We start from the raw sequence: 22,975 nt of genomic DNA on the forward strand, positions 1-22,975 counted from the left end.
GAGGTAGGCGGGGCTGGGGTCGTGAAGGGGCACCAGAGGCAGCCGGGTGAGGCCGGGCTATGCAAGAAGCACCTTGTTTGTGAAGACGATGCTTTGAAGCACAACCGGACCCCCATAGCCTCCTCAGTCAAAGCAAGCTGGACCACCTAAGAAATGAGGTCATCCCACTCAGGCACATCCTCTGGGTGAAGACCTGTGAGCCGTCCACACAGGTGCTGCTGGCCCTACTGGCTCCCTGGCGCTGCCCTTTCCAACGCTGGGCTCGGTAACAGTGAACTGGCAACGTGAAACTGACCCCAGTGGGCGTCTGTACATGACAGAAATCGGCAAATGCTACAACTAGGGCCCTTTCCTCACCTCCCTGGGACCCACAGTTCAAAGAACACCCAGACGGGCTAAGCATCCCACAGTGACCTAAAGAAAGGCATTAAGCGTGGCCTGGGTGAGGGGTACCCTTCTCCACTTTCCCTTTAGGCTACAGAACTCAAATAAAGAGGCTTCTGGGGGAAGTTGATAGCAATACAGTCTTACTTCAGGAAACAAGAAAACTCTCAGATAAGCAGTCTAACTTACACCTAAAGCAATTAGAGAAAGAAGAACAAACAAAACTCAAAGTTAGTAGAAGGAAAGAAATTATAAAGATCAGAGTAAAAATAAATGAAATAGAGATGAAAAATAATAGAAAAGGTAACAATAGAAGAGGTTGATGAAACAAAAAGCTAGTTCTTTGAAAAGATAAGCAAAATTGATAAGCCTTTAGTCATAAAAAGGGGGGGAGGGCTCAAATCAATACAATTAGAAATGAAAAAGGAAAAGTTACAGGTGACACCACAGAATACTGAGGATCATAAGAGAACAATGCAAGAAACTGTATGCCAATAAAATGGACAGCCTAGAAGAAATGGACAAATTCTTAGAAAAGTATAATCTTCCAAGTCTGAACTAAGAAGAAATATAAAATATGAACAGACCAGTCACAAGTACTGTAACTGAAACCGTGATTTTCAAACTTCCACAAACAGAAGTCCAGGACCAGATGGCTTCACAGGTGAATTCTATCAAATATTTAGAGAAGAGTTGAAATCAACTCTGAATATTCATTGGAAGGACTGATGCTGAAGCTGAGGCTCCAATGCTTTGGCCACCTGATGCAAAGAGCCTACTCATTGGAAAAGACCCTGATGCTGGGAAAGATTGAAGGCAAAAGGAGAAGACGGCAGCAGTGCATGAGACGGTTAGATAGCATCACTGACTCAATGGACACGAATTTGAGCAACCTCTGGGAGACAATGGAGGACAGAGGAGCTCAGCGAGCTGCAGTCCGTGGGGTTGCAAAGTGTCAGACACGACTTAGCGACTGAACAACCACCACCACCTATGGTCAATTAATCTACAACAAAGGAGACAAAAGTATACAATGGAGAAAAGAAAGTCTCTTCAATAAGTGGTGCTGGGAAAACTGGACAATTAGCTGTAAAAGAATAAATTACAACATTCTCCAGTACTGTATACACACAAAAACACTCAAGATGTATTAAAGACCCAAATATAAGATCAGATACTGTAAAACTCTTAGAGGAAAACATAGGCAGAACACTCTTAGACATAAATCACAGCAATATCTTTTCAGATCCACCTCCTAGAATAATGAAAATAACAACAAACAAATGGGATCTAGTTAAACTTAAAAGCTTTTGCCCAGCAAAGGAAACCATAAACAAACTAAAAAGCCCACAGAATGGGAGAAAATATTTGCAAACGAAGCTACCAATAAAGGATTAATCTCCAAAATACACAAACAGTTCATGCAGCTCAATATAAAAAAATCCCATCATAAAATTGGCTGTGTGCTGTGCTGTGCTTAGTCACTCAGTCGTGTCTGACTCTGTGACCCCATGGACGGTAGCCCGCCACCCTCCTCTGTCCATGGGGATTCTCCAGGTAAGAATACTTTGCGTGGGTCACCATGCCCTCCTCCAGGGGATCCCCCAACCCTGGGATCGAACCCTGGTCTCCCACATTGCAGACAGATTCTTTACCATCTGAGCCACAGGGAAGCCAGAAGATCTAAATATTTCTTCAAATAAGATGTACAGGTGACCAAAAAGCACATGAAAAGATGCTCAACATCACTAATCATCAGTTCAGTTCAGTCACCCAGTCATATCCGACTCTTTGAGACCCCATGGACTGCAGCAACACCAGGCTTCCCTGTCCATCATGCTAATTACCAGAGAAATGCAAATCAAAACTACAGTGAGATGCCTCCTAACACTGGTCAAAATGGCCATCATCAGAAAATCTAGAAACCATAGCTAGAGAGGGTATGGAGAAAAGGCCACCCTCCTACCCTGGGGGTGGGAACGTAAACTGGCAGAGCCACGATGGAAAACACTACGGAAGGTCCTTAAAAAATGAAACGCGGAGCTGCCAGATGATTCGGCAGTCCCGCTGCTGGGTATTCATCTGCAGAAAACCGCAATTCAAAAAGACGCGTGCACCCCAGCGTCCACTGCAGCACTGCTTTCAACGGCCAGGACACGGAAACAACCCAAATGCCCATCTGCCAAGGAACGGACGAAAGGGACGCAGCGCAGATACACCAGGGAATACTACTCAGCCGTAAGAAGAGTGAAGTGACGCCATCTGCAGCAACATGGCTGGGCCTAGAGAGGTCACACTGAGTGAAGTAAGTCAGACAAATATCATGTGATACTGGTTATATGTGGGATCTGAAAAAATGATACAAGTGATCTATGTACCAAACAGAAAACGAACTCACGGTTACCAAGGGGAAGGCCGCGGGGAGGGACAAATCAGGGATTTGGGACTAACACAGGACACACTATTATATGTAAACTAGACCATCAACAAGGACCTGCTGTACAATACAGGAAACTCTACTCAACATTCGGTAATAACCCATGGGGGAAAAGAAGCTAGAAGGAGTGGATGATGTACGTGTATAACTGAATCACCTTCCCGAACACCTGAAATTAACACAGCATGGTAAATCAGCTGCGCTGCTGTTTCGCAGCGGAGGTGTGTCCAGCTCTTTGTAACCCCAGGAACTGCAGCCCCCAGGCTCCTCTGGCCAGGAGCCTGGACAAGATTTCCTAGGCAAGAATACTGGAGCGGGTTGTCATTTCCTTCTCCAGGGGATCTTCCCAACCCAGGGACTGAACCTGCACCTCCTGCTTGGCAGCTGATTCTTTACCACTGAGTCTCCTGGGAAGCCCAAATCAACTATACTCCAATATATACATATATAAATATAAAAAGAGGCCTCTGTGTCTGTTGTAAAAGTCTCTTGTATAGAGTGCTTAATTCGGTCAAAACATGAGGATGAGCTAAGGAAGAAATGAATCAGAAACGCTCCCTACACTCAAGGCAGTTCAGAAACCATTCTGCAACACTAATGAAACTGTGAGAACATCACGATAAAGATTCCTTTGGTAATCTCATTTAACAATGTGAAAATGAGTCCTTGCTTTTTAGGGAACTGATCTCCTGGTTCACATAACCTTGATATCTTTTCCCTCCCCACCCCCACCCCCCCTTCCTCTCTCTCTTAAGCAGCAGAGGCATTTGCAGGTTGAAATGAAATCAGCTGTTGGACATACACGTCAAATGTCGATTCTGTAACAGAGCTTACCCTGTCCCTCCCCCATCCCAGATGACACACTCCCAAAACCCAATACCCCTTGTCCTCTGTCCCCAGAGAACTAGGGCTTCAGTCTGGGTTCGCTTTTGCCCTTCCCTTTCCTACATCCGGTCAAGAAGGCCCATCAGTTCTTCCTCTGAAGTCACTCACATCCTCCTTCCTTTCATTTCCACTAACCCACCCTGATGGCACCCTTTTGACTACCTGAACTACTGTAAAAGCCCCCTATCCATGACCATTCATTGCCACTGGCTGGCTTTAGCTAGCAATTCACGCTGTATACCAGGGAGAACACCCCAAATGCAGGATTCCTTTCACTCTCTTTTTAAAAAACCCTGCTATGACCTTTATTGCCCACCGGTAAGAATCTTGCCTCCCGTCATTAGTCCCACCTGCCTATCAAGCCTCACTTCCCACCATCCCTCAGCCTCTGGGGTCCTAACACCAGCCAAACTGCCTCCTCCTCGTTCCCAAGTGGTCCAAGCACGCTCCCGTCTCCCATCAGAGCACTCCTTCCCCTGAGACGCTCCCCACCTGGACGCCCTTTTCTCTGCACAAAGCCTGCTCCTGTCTGGGTAATTTTTTTTTTTCTCTCCCGCCCAAAATCCCACCAAAACTTTGTTGTTGCTAAGTCGTTTCTGACTCTTTGCAACCCCATGGATTGTAGCCCACCAGGTTTCTCCGTCCTTCACTATCTCCCAGAGTGTGCTCACATTCATGTCCATCTCCTCTGCCGCCCTCTTCTCCTTTTGCCCTCAATCTTTCCCAGCATCAGGGTCTTTTCCAATAAGTCTGTTCTTCACATCAGGTGGCCAAATTGGAGCCTCAGCTTCAGCATCAGTCCTTCCAATGAATATTTAGGGTTGATTTCCTTTAGGATGGACTGAGTAAAAGAGATTTTTGTTTTTAGATTTTTTTTTTTTAATTGGACCACTTGTTTTTCCAAGTCTTTACTGAATTTGTTACAATATTGCTTCTGTTTTATGTTTTGGTTTATTGGCTCTGAGGTATGGTGGATCTTGGCTCCCCAACCAGGGACTGAACCCACACACCCGCTGCATCAGGAGGCAAAGTCTTAACCAATAGCCAACCAGGGAAGTCCCAACAAGTTTTTGTCTTTTAAGCTGTCAATCCCCAAAGACAGGGAGACCAGGAGGGGAGACCACAGGAACATCACGGCCCTACCTGGCAGTGGGAAGGCTGATCATCTACCAGTGTCCACCACAGAATCCAAGAAAGGGCAGGGAACTGTGAGCCAGGTCCTGGGATGAACGGGCTGATACGTACAGTGGAAGCTGGTGAGAGCTTCTGAGAAGCAGTTAGTCCCTAGATCCTCACGCTGCTGGAGACCACCCTCCCCTGCCCTCTCCTGAAGAACAGAGGTCTGCTCTCTGGAGAGAGCAAAGCTCAGGGTCTGCACTGGGGGTGCAACGCACATCTGAGGGCCGGGGTACTCTGTCAGAAACAGGAGGGGAAGGTTAAGTGAGCCTGTTCATCCCGTCCCCTCGCCCCCTCAGCCCCTAGAGCACAAGCAACCAGCCCTTCCCCTCCTCCAATACCTGACCCAGCCCAAGAGGGAAGACCTCAGGATATTGCCACTGAGGTTCCCCAACAAACAGCATGCCTCATCACCACTGTGCACGCGGGAAGCTGGACTCCCAGGCAGTTTTTAGCCCCTACTACTAATTGTGAGCAGGCAACCAAAGATCCCTGTGCAGCTGAGAACAGATTCCTTCAAAGACAGAGACCAAAGAAAAGCAGCAGAAAAAAAGCAATTTGGAGGAAACAGTTAATGCAAGGAGGAAAAAACTTAAACACAGTACTAATATCCTCAAAGAAGCAAGAGATTACACAGGTGAGACAATAGGATGCTTGCATATATTTTTAAAGACCTAGTCAGAGAGCAAGAAAAGCTCTTGGAAAGAAAAAATATGATGGGAAAGACAAAAAAAAAAAAAAAATCAATAGAAGGGTTGGAAGATTAGGTTAAGGAAATCTCCTAGAGACTGAAACCAAAGGACAAAGAAATGGAAAGTAGGCAAGAAAGGGGAAAAAATGTGAGGCCATTCAAGAGATCCAAAAATTAAATAACAGTTTCAGAAAGAGAGGACAGGGAAAACACAGGGGAAGAAATAATTCAACACACCCCCAGGACAGGAGGTCACGTTTCACACGCAAGTATGCATTGGGCCAACAGGATGGACGCATGCAGACCCACACCACGCAAGGCGTGACATGTCAGACGCTGTAAGCTTTCAGAAAGTGGGGGAAAGGGGGCACAAAGAACCCGAAATCAGCAAGGTTTGGGATTTCTCAACAGCAACTTGGGAAGATAGAAAGGTACAAAGCAGTCTTCAAAACTGCAAAGGGAAAATGATTTCCAGCCTGAAACTCTCCATCCAGCAGAACCATCAATTATGTGTGAAGGTGAAATAAAAAGAAAGAACAGGGCTGCTACGACTGACCTCCAGGTGATGCTTCTCAAGGAGCTGCTGTGGATGAGCCCCCACCCCAAACAAGGGGCGAACAGGCCGGAAGGGAGCAGGAGCTGTGAGAAGAGGAAGGCAGAGGTGCCCGCAGCGCAGCACATAGAGGGGGCACCAAGTGAGGCGTGGACTACTCAGAGCCGCTTCCCGGGCCGCTTCCTCCAGGGGCCCTGAAGGAGAACGGAGCCAGTATGCCCACTGATGGGATGCGGCCTCTGGGTGAACCTGTGATGAAGGCAGCATGAGGGACACCTGAGGCCCGAGGCCTTGCCCCTAACTGACACGGGAATACTAAAGTATGTGCTCCTCCGTGACTGCTTCTTTCAATGTTCCCAAGGTTGACCCGTGTTGTCATGGGTAACAGGAGTCCATTTAATTGCCAAAGAACATCCCACTGTACAGACACACCACGTTTTGCCAACCCATTGAGTAGACATTCGGTTGTTCCTGCTTTTTGGCTATTATGAATAACACCGTGGTGAGCACTGGTGTACAAGCTTCAAGCGCACGTGTGTTTCCCTCTCTTGGGTATATACTGCTGGATGGTATGGTAACTCTATGATTAACCACTTGAGGAACAGGCAGACTGTTCTCCACAGTTGGGGCTCCATTTTCTATTTCACCAGCAACATGTAGGTGCTCCAACTCTACATCCTCGCCAAAACTTGTTGTCATCTGTCTTTGTGATCAGCCATTCCAGTGGGTATGAAGTGATATCTCAGTGTGGTTTTGATCTACATTTCCCTGATGACCAATGATGTTGAGCACACTGGCCATGTGGACATCTCCTTTGGCAAAATGTCTACTCTGAGTCCCTGGGTTTGGATTATTTATCTCTCTCTTGTTGAGCTGTAAGAGTTTAAAAAAATATATATTCTAGACACGCGTGCTGATCAGATACATGGTTCGCAAAAACTTTCTCCCATTCTTTGAACTGCCTTTTCACTTTGATACTGTTCTTTGCTGCACAAACGTTTTTAATATTGATGAAGCCTCATTTATCTATTTTTAAAATTTTATTGTGTGTGTTTTTGCTGTCATATCTAAGAAACCACTGCCTAACCCAATATCACAAAGATTTATGAGTGTGTTTTCTTCTGAAAGTTTTATACCTTTAGCTCTTACATTTATGACTTTGATCCACCTTGAATTTCATGTGTGGTATGAGGTTGGGGTTCAGCTTCATTCTTTTGCATCTGGATGTCCAGCTGTTTCAGCACCATTTGTTGAAAAGACTATTCTTTCCCTATTTTAAATTATCTTGGCATTAATTGGGCTCTTGTTAGAGCTCAGCTGGCTATAAACCTAAGGGTTTGTTCCTGAGCTCTCAATTCTAGTCCATCGATCTGTATGTCAGTCCTTATGTGACTGCCACAGTGCCTTGATTACTGTAGCTTTGTGGTAAGCTTTCTGTGAGTTCTCTACGTTCTCTTTCAAGATTTTTTTGGCTGTCTGGTTCCCTTGCATTTCCATGTGAATTTTCGGCACATTCTGTCATCTGCAAGTAAAGGCAGCTGGAACTGTGAAAAATATGACATTGAATCTGTAGATCAATTTAAGGAATGTCGCCATCTTAACAATATTAAGCCTTCTCATCATGAACATAGGGAGTCCATTTATTTATTTGTTTTCTTTCATTTTTCAACAATGTTTTATATGCTTGTTAAATTTATTCCTGAATATTTTATTCTTTTTGATGATACTATAAATGGAATTTTCCTCCTTTCCCGACTGTCTCTATATAGAAATACAATTGACTTCTGTGTATTGATCTTGTGTCCTGCAACCTTGCTGAACTCCTTTATTAGCTTTAAAAGATTTTAGTGACTTCCTTAGATTTTCCTATATAAGATTGTGTCAGCTGTAAAGATACTTTTACTCCTTCCTTGCCAATCTGTATGCCTTTCATTTCATTATCTTTCCTAATTGCCCTTAATGACTAAATCTGAACTGGTGACTAATTTTGATTTGGAGACAGCCTCTGCCCAAAGGGCAGCAGCTGCCATGACCCTTAGGAGGGCCACACTCTGCTTGTCACACCTGTTGATTTGTTTCCACCAGGAACGAGCCTTTGGGAGGTTTCCTGGTTGGTTCCTCTCCTCTCACCTCCCTGTATCCCCCTTCTCTGCTCCAAGCCAGGGAAGCTGAGGCCTGTGGATGGAGGTACCTGGGTCCCCCCACTGGCTGGCATCCTGCAGGTTCAGCCAATGGGAGGCCTGAAGGAGAAAGGAGCCTGGGAGCAGAGAAACATGGGTTCTGATCTTCCCCAGTCTTTACTGCCCTTGATGCCACAGTCCTGACTCGGGATGCATCCAGCTGCTCTGGCAGTCCCGGCTGGGTGCTCTTGCCTCCACACTGTCAACCCGCCCTGGAGGCTGGAGGAAACACTCACGATTTCCTCTCCGACCCAACCAAGCCTAGAGGTTGCAATGACTTCCCACTGTGGCTCGTCCCTGGGTGCCTCAACCTCCCTTGTTGGGTTCCTGATTGTCTTGGCTGATTAATTCAGTTTCTCAGAATCAATGCATGACCATCAACCATTCCCGGCAGCCTTTACCGCTATTCTGCTAAACACCCACACCCCAAACATCCCTGCAGAGGGAGGCCCAGAACCTCGCTCAGTGTTAAAACCTGGTTCCCCGGTAAACTGATCACCAACACGCAGGCTCCACGAGCTGAGGAGATGGTGAGGGAATTCTGTGGCAAAAAGCTTCCGTTCCTGGAAGGAGGAAAGTAAACAGCAACCCAGACAGGACATGACTTTGACTATGGCTGCTGCTGCTTTCTCTCCTTTTTCTTGATTCCCTAGAAAAGATATTCCTTTGCGGCCCCTTGATCTGACCTTTCACTCTGCTTTGGAATTTGAGCACAAAAACTGTCCAGAGGCTTCCCAGAGACCAAGTCCTAGGCATCCGCTACTGCTGGTTTAATGCTAATGACCACAGTCACCTGGCAAAGCGTCAGGAGCACAGATACCGTTTGTGCAGGCTTGCTGCCGAGTGCCAGCCATGGCATTAAGAGCTTCAGGTTACCTCATTTAACCACTGAGAACCTTGTAGAGTGAGTAGTAGAGCCCCAGCTATGTAAGTAAGGGAACAGAAACTCAAGATTCAGTAGGTTGGCCGTGGTCTCCAAGCTCAAAGGCACTCGCCTTCCATTCTTTCCATCATCCTAAGCCGTGTCTCAGTCGTGGCCCTGCTCCCCAGGAGTCTGCTGTGGACAGACTTAAGGTCTACCATCCTGGGATTTCCCTGGCGGTCCAGTGGCTAAGGCTCTGCACTCCCAGCGCAGGGGGCCAGGATTCAATACCTGGTCAGGGAACCAGATCCCACATGCCGCACCTAAAGATCCTGTATGCCTCAACTGAGACTCAGCACAGCCAAATAAAAAATAATGAAAATAAAATATTTTGTAAAAAGATCTACCATCCTCCCTAGATTGTCCGTCACCACCCTCTCTCGCCCCTGCCTGCCATCCCCAAACTGTTCCTCCCTGACCATCACGCTTCCCTCACTGTGGGCAGGTAGGGCTGCTTCCCCCACCAGCCGGGCCAGCGTCACACCCACACGTCGTCCCTCCAGCACAGCTTCTCCCGCAGGCGAACTGTGCCCACTGGTCCTGTGCCCATTGGTGGTGAAAGCCTGACTGAGCACCCAGCTGAGCAGAGCAGGAAACCTCCCCCGGGTTGTTTTGAAGTTTTGCAGCGATGGCCACAGGCTCACAGCCACACACCGGCCTTTACCCTGCAGGGCACGCCCGGGGAGGGGAGGGGGCAGGGCGGCCGCCAGCTGGTCCCCTACAACCGCAGGCCCTTTTGCCTACTGGGCAGGTTCTGAGGAACCAAGACTCCCTCTCTGCCCTCCAACAGCAGCAGGCGTGATCCCTTGAAGATAACAGTGTCTCCTTCAACATCGAGAAGTTAGATTGCTGAAAATCCTCCAGGGAGGAAGAAGCATTCCAGCTGAGGACTTTAGACTTCATGGAAAAACAGTTTGGGGACCTAAGGTAGTAAATGAATTACGAAAACCTGGGCGACAGACTGCCTTTCCCACCTTCTCAGTCCCAGCCTAAAGGTCCTTCTCCTGGAGGCCCTCTCAGTGCCCCCCATCCCTCTCTGAGGGAAGACGTCATGTCTTACGATAATTACAAAAACAATAATAATAATAGCTACAAGTGTCTGCTGGGCTTCCCAGGTGGCAAAAGGGTAAGGAGCCCACCTGCCAATGGATTAATGCTGGAGACGCAGGAGATACATTTTGACCCCTGAGTCAGGAAGATCCCCTGGAGGAGGAAATGGCAACCCGCTCCAGTATTCTTGCCTGAAAAATCCCATGGACAGAGGAGCCGGCGGGCTACAGTCCATGGGGTTGCAAAGAGTTGGACGCGACTAAGCACGCACAAGTGCCAGGTCCAGACGAGGCAGCAGCCAGGTCTCCCGAACCTTAGGAGGTGGGCCTTATCCCACCTGAACATTACTGAGTGGCAACTTTGTTGCTGTTGTTCAGCAGCTTGCATACTATAATCACATTTAACAACATTCTTATAGCTCTCTGCAGTTTATAAAGTGCTTTATCTTTTTTAAGATTATTTTTTGATGTGGGCGATATTTTAGGCCTTTATTGAGTGTGTTACAATATCGTTTGCTTTGTGGTTTGGTTTCTTGGCTGCGAAGCACATGGGATCTAGCCGACACCCCTTTCGGAAGGTGAAGCCTTAACCGCTGGGCCACCAGGCGAGCTCCTAAAGTACTTTAATGGACACTCCCATTGGGCTTCCCTGGTGGCTCAGCTGGTAAAGAATCTGCCTGCAACCTGGGAAACCTGGGTTCGATCCCTGGGTTGGAAAGATCCCCTGGAGAAGGGAAAGGCTACCTACTCCAGTATTCTGGCCTGAAGAATTCCATGGACCGTACAGTCCAGTACAGTCCATGGGATCGCAAAGAGTCGGACATGAATAAGCAACTTTCACTTTCAGACGCTCTCATTTGCTACTAACAGGAACCTTGACTAGCTGAATGGCCAGCAGCATCTTCACAGTTTCATTTTCGAGTCAAGGAGAATGGCCTTTCTGGCCCCATCTGCCCCCTCACTCCAGCACCGCCTCCGTGTTCTGTCCTGAAGCCCACTTACCATTTCTGCTCACTGCGCCAGCACCTCGGGAGCTGGAGCTTTGGCAAGATAAAGGGGAAAAACAGCCAGGATCTGGGGGCGAGGGGGAGTAGGTGACAGTTGGGTGAAGTCAGGCAGAAGCCTCCCCGCATTGAGGGCAGAGCCCTGGTGAAGTGAAGGCGGGGCCCACACACCCTCATACACCAGCTGTGGACCCAACACCACCTGATTCCACCCAAAGGGCAAGGTCTGACAGTCAGAAAACTCAGGTTCAATTTCCAGCTTTGCCACCATATAACCTTGAGGATCAATCGACCTCTCAGCACCTGTGTGATACTGTAATCTATAAGAATCATATAACCTGGGTGTTTTTTTGTTTGTTGTTTTTTCCAGGTTCCAGAGGGCAGAGCTCCTAAAGCCCCTGGAATTTCCTGAGTGGCAGGGGAGACAGAAGCAACTTTTCTCATTCATAATTAGCCCCTTTCAATCACACCTGGGATTATGCTAATGCGGTGACTCCTGGGGAGCCCCTAGACAGCGTCAGGATGGGGGCTGGTTGCCAGAGGAATCAACCCTGTGATTAGAAGGGAACTTTCAGCCCTACTCCCCTACAGGGAGGGGCGGGACTGGCCTACCAGACCTGTGTAAGGGAACCTCCATAAAAACTCCAAGCCATGGACTTCAGAGAACTTCCAGGTTGGTGAATCCACCCGTGTGCCAAGAGGTGGTGCACCCCCATCCGTGGGACGGAAGCCCCTGCACCCCGCATCCTTTCAGATCTTGCCCTATGTATGTCCTGTGCACCTCAGACAGACTGTTCACGGCATCCTTTATAGTAAAACTGCTAATAGCAAAGTACTCTTCTCAATTCTGTGAGCAGTTCTAGCAAATTACGGAACCTGAGGAGGAGTCAGGGGAATCTGACGCACAGCTGGCTGGCTGGACATCCAGGAGGCCAGCTCTTACAATTAGTGTCTGAAGCAGGGGCTTCATGTGCGACTGAGCCCTTCGCCTGTGGCACTGGCACCTACTCTCAGTGTCAGAACTGATTCGGTGTCAGAACTGAACTGAATGGGAGGATACCTAGTCGATGTCTGCAGAGAACTGGAGCACTGGTTAGTACGGGGGAGAACCCCACATATTCAATGTCAGAAGTGTTATGAGTGAAAAGCAGTTCACACCCATCAGTCCACCTATAAAGCAAGCTTACCTGCCCAACCAAGAGCAGACTCACATAGAAAAGACCCTGATGCCGGGAAAGATTGAAGGCAGGAGGAGAAGGGGATGACAGAGGATAAGATGGTTGGATGGCTTCATTGATTCAATGGACATGAGCTTGAGCAAGCTCTGGGAGATGGTGAAGGATGGGAAGCCTGGCATGCTGCAGTCCATGGGGTCGCAAAGAGTCGATCATGACTGAGCGACCGAACAACAATCTGCCCAACACAGAAGGCTGATGAGTGAGTGACCTGTTGTATCTGAAACTGCAGGCCATCCCTTCGGTTTCATAAAGTGTAAACTGCGAAATGTCCTCAATGATTAGATTTCATACAACCAGAGCCATCAAGTGTTTATCAAGCACTGATTGCCTGTAACACATACTCGATGGACAGAGGATAATACAGAACATGACCTGTGTCTTCAAGAAACTTTCTGTCTGGCGAGGAGACAAGACCAGTACGTTTGAAATATAAGAACTATTTAACACTGGTGTACGCAAAGGAGGTGGCGGAAGGCAGCTGAGGAGAGCTGGGTACGGTGCCACAGGGGAGGGGATTTGACTCGTGCTCAGAGGAAGGATCCACTCGAGAGGTCCTGGCAGGTTGCAGCACCTGGCACCTGGGGTGTTGGTGGGCCTCCTCTTCCTGCAAGCCTGACTAGTTTAGGGTCAGGGTCAGGCATCACCAAGTAGATGCTGATCAAGTGAAAAGTCTGGCATGGAATCAACAGAAAATGAAGTTGGAGAGGTTCAGTGAAATGAGAAGCAAAGAAAAGGCACTCATTCATTCATTCATTCATTCACTATTGATTGAGAGTTTGTAACACGCCGAAGGCAACGGCACCCCACTCCAGTACTCTTGCCTGGAGAGTCCCATGGATGGAGGAGCCTGGTGTGCTGCAGTCCATGAGGCTGCTGAGAGTCGGACACGACTGAGCGACTTCACTTTCACTTTTCACTTTCATGCATTGGAGAAGGAAATGGCAACCCACTCCAGTGTTCTTGCCTGGAGAATCCCAGGGACGGGGGAGCCTGGTGGGCTGCCGCCTATGGAGTCGCAAAGAGTCAGACACGACTGAAGCGACTTAGCAGCAGCAGTAGCAGCAGGCACTTGGACAGAGAGAAGAGGTCCCTGCCATCATGAAACTGACACTTCATTCCAGTCAGGAGACCAAATACACAAACAAGATTGTTCCAGATCCATCCAGATTAGTAAGTACTGACGGCCTCATCTCTGATTCCTCCTCATGACAGGCGTCTCTTCGAGTTGCCTGACCAAGAATAAAGTCAGAGGAACCACATCCCTGCATCCCTGGTCCAGGACACTAGGGAGAAAAGGCACATTCCTTATTCACTTCTGCTCCTGGGAAGTTCGGGACAAAACAAAGGGAGCTGCCTGCCCGTCCCCTTCATCTATTCCTTGAAACACAAACACACCACACACAGCCAGTGTCTCCCTTCTCCATGAGTCTTTACCCTGTGACCTGGAGGAGAGTTTGGCCTGTTTGCAGTTGAAGATAAGAACCAGAAGCCATCTGGGGCCCGTTTCTGTTTTTCCTCCCCGTAAACTGAGGGAAAGGTTTTCTTCTAAGCAAATGGGAGAAGTCCTCCCTGCTTACACCTAAACTGTGAGTCTGCTCAAACGCCAGAAAGCTGGCCTCCCAGGAGGCGGTGCCACCTGCTTTCCATTCACTGCTGTCTAGGATACAATCACAGACTCACGTCCAGAGGAGAGCTGATCTTTCCCAGGCTCCTAAGGGAGAGCCAGGCCTTCCGGCTCGGGGCTCCAGCGCTCTTCATCCAGACTCGAGTGAGCCAAGGACGTGCATCTCAGCACGTGTCCGCTTCAGGCCCCTGGCCTGGTGCTGTGCTCAGAGCGGACGCTCCCCCTGACTGCCGCCAGCTGCACCATCTCCGCAAGGGACACAGGCAAAGGAACCAGGTGGCCTTTCCCCTAAATGCAGCCACCACACAAAGGCGTTCTAGCCCAGAGCTCCAGGGCCCATGGTCCATCTTCCTCTGTCCCTAGGTCTTGGGCAGAACCCCTTCTGACCGTCGGTAGGGTTTGTCTTCCTCGGGCTCCTCGGTTTTGCCCACCCCTGACCAGTGTCCCCACCGGTCCAGCCCAGCCCTCCCGGGTTCCTGCCCCAGAACCCACCTGCCGTCTCCTTTCCCAAGTATGAGAAGGCTGCCGACTTCTAGAGAGGAGAGAAACGGCGGCCACAGTGCATGCACGCCCCCCCAGGAGAGCAACCTGGAGGTGCTGAGGGTGGTCCCCTTACCGCAGCAGCTGGTCCGCAGGGCCCAGGGAGGCCACACTGTCCTCGGTGCCGGAGCGAACACCCAAGTCTGGGCCCTCTGCCCGCTGCCTGTTTATAAGTGACGTTCTGGGTTAAGCCTCTGTCAATGACTTTCCAGAATTGCCCCCTCCCTTACAGCTCAGGGGAGAGAGAGGCTGCTTATGAGCCAACCTCCAGCTCACGACTAGACCTTGAACAGACTGTTTGAGAAAAGGCAAAAAACACAAAATCAGGTCAGGGGTGAGCTGGGAGGAGGCGGTGAAAAGCCGCTGCCCGAGGGTTCTGGCGGAAGGATTAAAGGGCAGTGTGTTTGGGTTTTACAGGGGGCAGAGGAGCAGGCCAGGGATGGAGAGCTGGGCAGGAGAGGGACCTTCTGGCCTAAGAAAAGAGGCAGAGGATCCCCCGGGAGAAGAAAAACTGAGGCATCTAATGTCCTTCTCCTCCTGCTGAGTCCTCGGGATGTCTCAGGCTGTCCCCTGGGAACAGGTGACATCATGTGGCCAAGAGACTGGATTTCTCGCAAGGGCATATGTCAACCTCGTGGCTCTTACGGGCTGTTGACCTGGTGTGAGCAAGGGTTTTAATTTTTAAATTTAATTTTTGGCCACACCGTGCAGCTTGCCCCCGACCAGGGATTGAACCTGGGCAACAGCAGTGAAAGCACCAAATCCTAACCACTAGGCAACCAGGGAACTCCCTTAGCAAGGTTTTAAAATGCTTGCCCACACTACTGAGCCCACCCAGGCCAGTCCATTTAAGGTACTATTCTCCCAAGACTAGGCCAATCAAGAACAGGAACAGAGCGCCCACCCCCTGGGCGCCACCCGCTACCACCAAAACAACAGACAAACCGGCCTCAGCCCTGCGGCGTTCTTGGAGGAAGCAGAGTCAATAACTCACTGTCCTAACACTTTGCTTAGTGTCCAGAACCCAAGGTTAATTAGTCAGAGAGGGCTTTCTCTGACTCCACGTGTCATGGCGAGTGGTGCCCAGCTAACGTGGTGTGCTGAGTCTGCTAATGAAATGGGGGCACGCTGGCCCCTACGTCAGGCAGAGGTCCACATCGCAGGAGCCTCCAGGAGCCCACAAATTAAGTGAAAGCACAGAGAGGCAGGGAGCTTGCTCACTCCTCTAGGATCCAGATCCTGACCCACACAGGTACTTCTGTTTCCACCTCTTCTCCATCTTTCTCCAGAGCTGACAACAAGTAGCCTCGTGACTCCCCTCCGGCCCACCACGGCAGGGTGAGAACCACTCCTAGACCCTGCAAATTATAGGCAGCTGGAGATCCTGGGAGATGAGGCCAGAATGACATTCCAGTGAAAGGCTCTGTCTGGGAACAGAAAAATGGTTCGTCATCTGTAAAACGGGGATTAACAACACATACCTTGCACAGTTGTTTGTGGGAGCTCAAAGGATCTGGTTATTATGAATAGCCACGTTCTATTCAACAGCAGCAGGAAAGGGATCCAGAGCTAACCCTGGAGGATAAGGAAGAGGCTGACAGGTGGCCTGGTAGGGAAGCAGGAAGAAGTGTTCCGGGAAGAGGGAGAATTGTGACGGGGAGGCCACCTGGCCTTACGAGTTCACAAGCCACGCGCGGCTTGGTGTGGCAGGGACACCAGTTGCCACAACAAGGCTGGAGAGAAAGGCGGGCTCCCCCCAACCTCACCTGCATCACAGAGACACGAAATCATCCTTCCTGCTGTTTTCAGTCTAAGCGGAACAGAACTTCCAGCACTGGAAATTGCAGCAACTAACTTCCTATGCAGTTGTGAAACACCACCAAGGCCACCAATTACTACTTCTTCATGGCTGTTTTCTTTAACTTAGGAAATGGAAGTGGAGGAGGGGAGGAAGGGTCTGCCTCAGGTAAACTGATGGCAAAGTTACTCACTGCTGCTCTGGTTCATAAGGGTTGCTCGGACATGGAAACAACGCTGTTGACCACGGTGTGACAGACAGACTTCCCACCAGGGACTCTACAGAGGAAAGACACTGGTCTGCACTCGGCTCCCTGGATGCGGAAAGGTGGGCAACAAGAGGCAGATCCTGCTTCCGTCCCAAGCCTCTTGTCTCGTACCACCAGAGCGGCTGGGCCCCTGTATGGCTAATGGCCTTGGTCCCCTGTTCTCTACCAAATCCAGCCACAGAGGCACTGCAAGTCTGCGACGTCTATGGAGCAAAAGCAAGCAGACAGACTGTCTTCCATTTATGCAAAGAGGAAGGTCGGGTCATGTACACACTGCTATTTTCAAAATGGGTAACAACAGGGACCTACTGGATAGCGCAGTATCCAGTAACTCTGCTCACCGTTCTGTGGCAGTTTGGCTGGAAGGGAAGTTTGGGGGAGAATGGATACACGTGAGTCCCTTTGCTGTTCACCTAAAACTACCACGACATAGTTAATTGGCTATACCCCAACACAAAACAAAAAGTTTAAAGTTTGAAAGAAAAAGAGAGAGAGAGCTAATAAGGAATGCCCACCAGGTAACAGAAACAGTGCTACGTGCTATGGAGAAACCAAGACAGAAGGTGATGACCCCTGCACTTTAAGAATTCACCATGCGGAAGGTAGAGACAAGACCTAGACGTGGCAAGCGAGCTTCCACCACCAGTTAATCACCATGGATTACACCACAGGGCGTAAGGTCCCAGGGGCTGTCTCCAGGCCTCTGTGAGCTCTTCACACCCTCGGAAGGATTCGACAAACCCACCACTTTGAGATGTCAGTTCTAGGCCAATGAGCAAATGTTTCTGGATGGACCTAACCCAACACTAGTGTTAAAGAGCCTCACAATTTCCATGAAACCCGCATTCTCCTCCTCCTCCACTGCACACACCATCCAGCACCACACCTCCCCTCACCCAGCGCCGCACCCTGAGCTCTGGGAACTGTGCTGAGCTGCAGCTCCAGCACGTAATTCCCACTTTGGCTTAAAAGTTGACATGACCCTTCGAACCTTAGTTTCCTCATCTATAAAACGCAGAATGTTCTGAGTCATCTTATAAAGCTACTCTGAGGGCTTAATGAGGTCATGGGTTTTTGAAATGCCTAGAGAGCCTGGCACATTAGAGATGACCAGAAAAGTGATCCCAAGGGTCAGTCCTTATAATATCAGAGTTAATCCTTCTCTCTTCTCATTACATCCTGGGCTCAAGATAAAAGAGGCAGTGACACGGAAACAAGCCTGGGAGCCAAGAATAGAGCATCAGTCTCACGCAGGATGATGACTGGAAGGAGCTGTGAGTCAGAACAACCCTGGTCCTCCCTCTGCTACCCTTAACAGTGTTGGGCTGAGAGTCACTGCATACCGGGCTTCAGTTTCTTCAACCAATTAGGCCAGGGATAGTAATAACCACGCCTCCTTCACAAAGGCAGTGTGGATTTTAAAAAATAATGAACCATAAAACCTTTACTGCAGTGCACTGTGCTACCCAAGTGCCAGGCCCTATGGAGACTCAGCCTAGTTGAGAGGAGAGAGTGGGGATAAGGGGTAAACAAGATAAAGGTAAATCAATACACAGTAAGACAAGTATCAAAAAGAATAAAATTCAGAGGAACAAATGTAATGAAAGAAATGCAGGCTGGTTTGCTGAAAACTACAAAAGTATCATTGAATGGCTGTAGAGACCTAATCAAAAGGAAAAACTCATCACGTTCATGGATCAGAGACTTAAGTGTTAAAATGGCAATACTCCCCGCGTTGATCTACAGTTTCAATGCCTGCCATCTCTATCCAAAACAACAGCTGACTTTACTGGAAACTGACAAGATGATTAGAAAATCTACATGAGGGGACTTCCCTGGTGGTCCAGTGGTTAAGACATCACCTTCCAACACAGGGAGTGCAAGAGTTTGATCCCTGGTTGGGAAGCTAGGATCCCACATGCTGCTTGGCCAAAAAATAAAAAACAAAACCAATATTGTAACAAATTCAAATCAAGTCTTTAAAAAAACTGTCATTGTTCAATTTCTAAGTCATGTCTGACTCTTCTTTGTGACCCCACAGACTGCAGCATGCCAGGCTTCCCTATCCTTCACTATCTCCCTGAGTTTGCTCAAACTCATGTCCATTGAATCAGTGATGCCATCCAACCATCTCATCCTCTGTTGCCCCCTTCTCCTGCCCTCAATTTTTCCCAACATCAGGGTATTTTCCAATGAATCAGCTCTTCAAATCAGGTGGCCAAAATACTGGAGCTTCAGCTTCAGCATCAGTCCTTCCAATGAATATTTAGAGTTGATTTCCTTTAGGATTGACTGGTTTGTTCTCCTTGCAGTCCAAGGAACTCTCAAGAGTCTTCTCCAACTCCACAGTTCAAAAGCATCAATTCTTTGATGTTCAGCCTTCTTTATTGTCCAACTCTCACATCTATACATGACTACTGGAAAAACCAAAGGACCATACAGACCTTTGTCAGCAAAGTAATGTCTCTACTTTTTAATACATTGACTGGGTTTGTCATAGCTTTTCTTCCAAGGAGCAAGTGTCTTAATTTCATGGCTTAAGTCACCACCTGCAGTGATTTTGGAGCCCAAGAAAATAAGATTTGCCACTGTTTCCACTTTCCCCCCATCTTTTTGCAATGAAGTGATGGGACTGGTTGCCATGATCTTAGTTTTTTGAATGTTGAGTTTTAAGCCAGCTTTTTCACTCTCCTTTCACCCTCATCAAGTCTCTTTAGCTCCTCCTTTGCTTGATGCCATTAGAGAGGTATCATCTGCATTTCTGAGGTTGTCGATATTTCTCCCAGCAACCTTGATTCCAGCTTGTGATTCATCCAGCCCAGCATTTTGCATGATATATTCTGCATAAAAGTTAACTAAGCAGGGAGACAATATAGAGATGTGATGTACTCTGTTCCCAATTTGGAACCAGTCCATTGTTCCATGTCTGGTTCTAACTGTTGCTTCTTGACCTGCATACAGGTTTCTCAGGAGACAGATAAGGAGGTCTGGTATCCCCATCTCTTTAAGGATTTTCCACAGTTTGTTGTGATCCACACTGTTGAATGCTTTAGCATAGTCAATGAAATAGAACTAGATGTTTTTCTGTGATTCCCTTCCTTTTTCTACGATCCAACAGATGTTGGCAATTTGATCTCTGGCTCCTCTGCCCCTTCTAAATTCAGCTTGAACATCTGGTAGTTCTCAGTTCATGTACTGCTGATGCCTAACTTGAAGGATTTTGAGTATTACCTTGCTATCATGTGAAATGAGCACGACTGTATGTAGTTTGAACATTCTTTGGCATTGCTTTTCTTTGCGATGGGGATGAAAACGGACCTTTCCCAGTCCTGTGGCCATCACTGAGTTTTCCAAATTTGCTGGCATATTGCATGCAGCACTTTCACAGCATCATCTTTTAAGATTTTAAATAGCTCAAATGGTCCACATAAAAAAACTCTTAAAAAAAATAAAATCCACATTTAAATGCAAAGGAACTAGAACAGCAAAAAAAAAAAAAAATAATAATAATAATGAAAACGCACACAGTTGAAGGACTCATACTTGCCAATTTCAAAACCCACTACAAGGTTACAGTAATTGAAAACAGTGTGGAACTGGGATATGGACAGAGATCAGTGGAGCGGAAATGAGGGTCCAGAAAACTCTCACATTTATAGTCAACTGATCTTCAACAGGGCATCAAGACAATTCAACAAATGGTGCTGGAAAACACCTAGATATACAGATGCAAAAGAATGAAACTGCACCCCTATCTAACACCATCTACAGAAACTCGCACAAAATGAATCAAAGACTTAAATTTAAGGTCTAAAACTGTAAAAATCTTAGAAACAAATATAAATCCTTGTGGCTTTGGATTAAGCAATGGTTTCTTAGCTATGACATCAAAAGCACAAGCAATCAAAAAAAAAAAAAAAAGATAAACTGGCTTTGTCAAAATGAAACTTTTGTGTGCTTTCAAGGACCCCAGCGAGAAAGTGAAAAAGACAAACCACAGAATGGGAGAATAGTTTTATAAATCACATAATCGGATAAGGGTCTGATATCCAGGATATATAAAGAACTCTCATAACTCAAAACAAAAACAACACAACTAAAAGTGGGCAACAGATTTGAATATACATTTCTCCAAAGAAGACGTACAAATGGGCGGTAAGCATGAGAAAAGATGCTTAATATAATTAGTCTTAAGAAAATGCAAATGGGAGTAATTTCCTTTTTTAGGAAGTAATATTTTCATATTCTAGAACTAACATCAAAAAAAGATGTCCTTTTCATAAAAGGGGAACTGGAATGCAGAAGCAGGAAGGCCAGACATACCTGGAGTAACAGGCAAGTTTGGCCCTGGAGTACAAAATGAAGCAGGACAAAGGCTAACAGAGATTTTGCCAAGACAACACGTTAGTCGTAGCAAACACCCTCTTCCAACAACACAAGAGATGACTCTACACATGGATATCACCAGATAGTCAATACAGGTGAAATCAGACTGAAATCATACTGATTATATTCTTTGCAGCTGAAGACGGAGAAGCTCTATACAGTCAGCAAAAACAAGATTGGGAGCTGACTGTGGCTCAGATCATGAACTCGTTATTGCAAAATTCAGACTTAAATTGAAGAAAGTAGGGAAAACCACTAGCCCATTCAGGTATGACCTAAATCAAATCCCTTACGATTATATAGTGAAGTGACAAATAGATTCAAGGGATTAGATATGATAGAGTGCCTGAAGAACTATGGACAAAGGTTCATAACACTGTACAGGAGGTGGTGATCAAAACCATTCCCAAGAAAAAGAAATGCAAAAGGGCAACATGGTTGTCTGAGGAGGCCTTACAAATAGCTGAGAAAAGAAGAGAAGCCAAAGGCAAAGGAGAAAAGGGAAGACATATCCATCTGAACAGAGAGTTCCAAAGAATAACAAAGATAGATAAGAAAGCCTTCCTAAGTGAAGAATGCAAAGAAATAGAGGACAACAATAGAATGGGAAAGACTAGACATCTCTTCATGAAAATTAGAGATACCATGGAACACTTCATGCAAAGACGGACACAATAAAGGACAGAAACGGTATGGACCTAACAGAAGCAGAAGAGATTAAGAAGTGGCAAGAACACACAGAAGAACTACACACTACACAAAAAAGATCTTCATGACCCAGATAACCACGATGGTGTGATTACTCACCTAGAGCCAGACATCTTGGAGTACGAAGTCAAGTGGGCTTCAGGGAGCATCACTACAAACAAAGCTACTGGAGATGATGGAATTCCAGCTGAGTTATGTCAAATTGTAAAAGATGACGCTGTGAACGTGCTAATTTGGAAATTAGCACTCAACAAGCCAGCAAATTTGGAAAACTTATCAGTGGCCACAGGACTCGAAAAGGTCAGTTTTCATTCCAATTCCAAAGAAAAGCAATGCTAAAGAATGCTCAAACTATGGTACAATTGCACTCATTTCGCATACTAGCAAGGTAATGATCAAAATTCTCCAAGCTAGGCTTCAACAAAAAGTGAACTGAGAACTCCCAGGTGTTCAAGCTGGATCTAGAAAAGGCAGAGGAAACCAGAGATCAAATTGCCAACATCCGCTGGATCATAGAAAAAGCAAGAGAATTCCAAAAAACATCTACTTCTGCTTCACTGACTATGCTAATGAGCCAACTCATTAGAAATGACCCTGATGCTGGGAACGATTGAAGTCAGGAGAAAGGGATGACAGAGGATGAGATGGTTGGATGGCTTCACCGACTCAATGGACGTGAGTTTGAGCAAGCTCCGGGATATGATGAAGGACAGGGAAGCCTGGCATGCTGCAGTCCATGGGGTCACCAAGAGTAGGACATCACTGAGCGACTGAATAACAACAGCAATATTTTCATAGCTTTTTCAGACAATTGTGGATACCAATGTTTGGTACTATATCAAAACTTGACAAATACTAAATTATAGTGTGAAATATGAAACCCTATGAACTTTACTGTTATGTTAAAATCCACTGGCTTTTCTTAAATTCCAAGCGGGCCTCTTCCCAACATAATTTTGTAAATTCATATCCTGGTCATTTGGAAAATATCAGTTTACTGAATTATGCTGATCTTCAAGATGTTGACACACTTTATAATAAAATGCCAAGATGTCATAGGTGTCATATCACCAATCTCATCAGAAAACTTTTAAGTATTGAGAAGCTATCAAGCTCAAGAGGATGGATATAA

The 22,975-nt window shown here is 47.1% G+C and overlaps 1 protein-coding gene across 13 annotated transcripts in view; it reads right to left on the reverse strand.

Moving 5' to 3' along the window:
• PC (pyruvate carboxylase) overlaps window positions 1-22,975 on the reverse strand; it is a 102,747-nt gene that overhangs the window by 40,539 nt on the left and 39,233 nt on the right. For 2 of the 13 annotated variants that reach the window (XM_005226988.5, XM_005226989.5), the window contains exon 1: window positions 14,760-14,858. The gene's annotated coding sequence lies outside the window, so the exon portion shown is untranslated. 13 annotated transcript variants of the gene reach the window in all.

Source organism: Bos taurus, chromosome 29 (genome assembly GCF_002263795.3).
Source record: "Bos taurus isolate L1 Dominette 01449 registration number 42190680 breed Hereford chromosome 29, ARS-UCD2.0, whole genome shotgun sequence".
Classification (NCBI taxonomy): Eukaryota; Metazoa; Chordata; class Mammalia; order Artiodactyla; family Bovidae; genus Bos; species Bos taurus.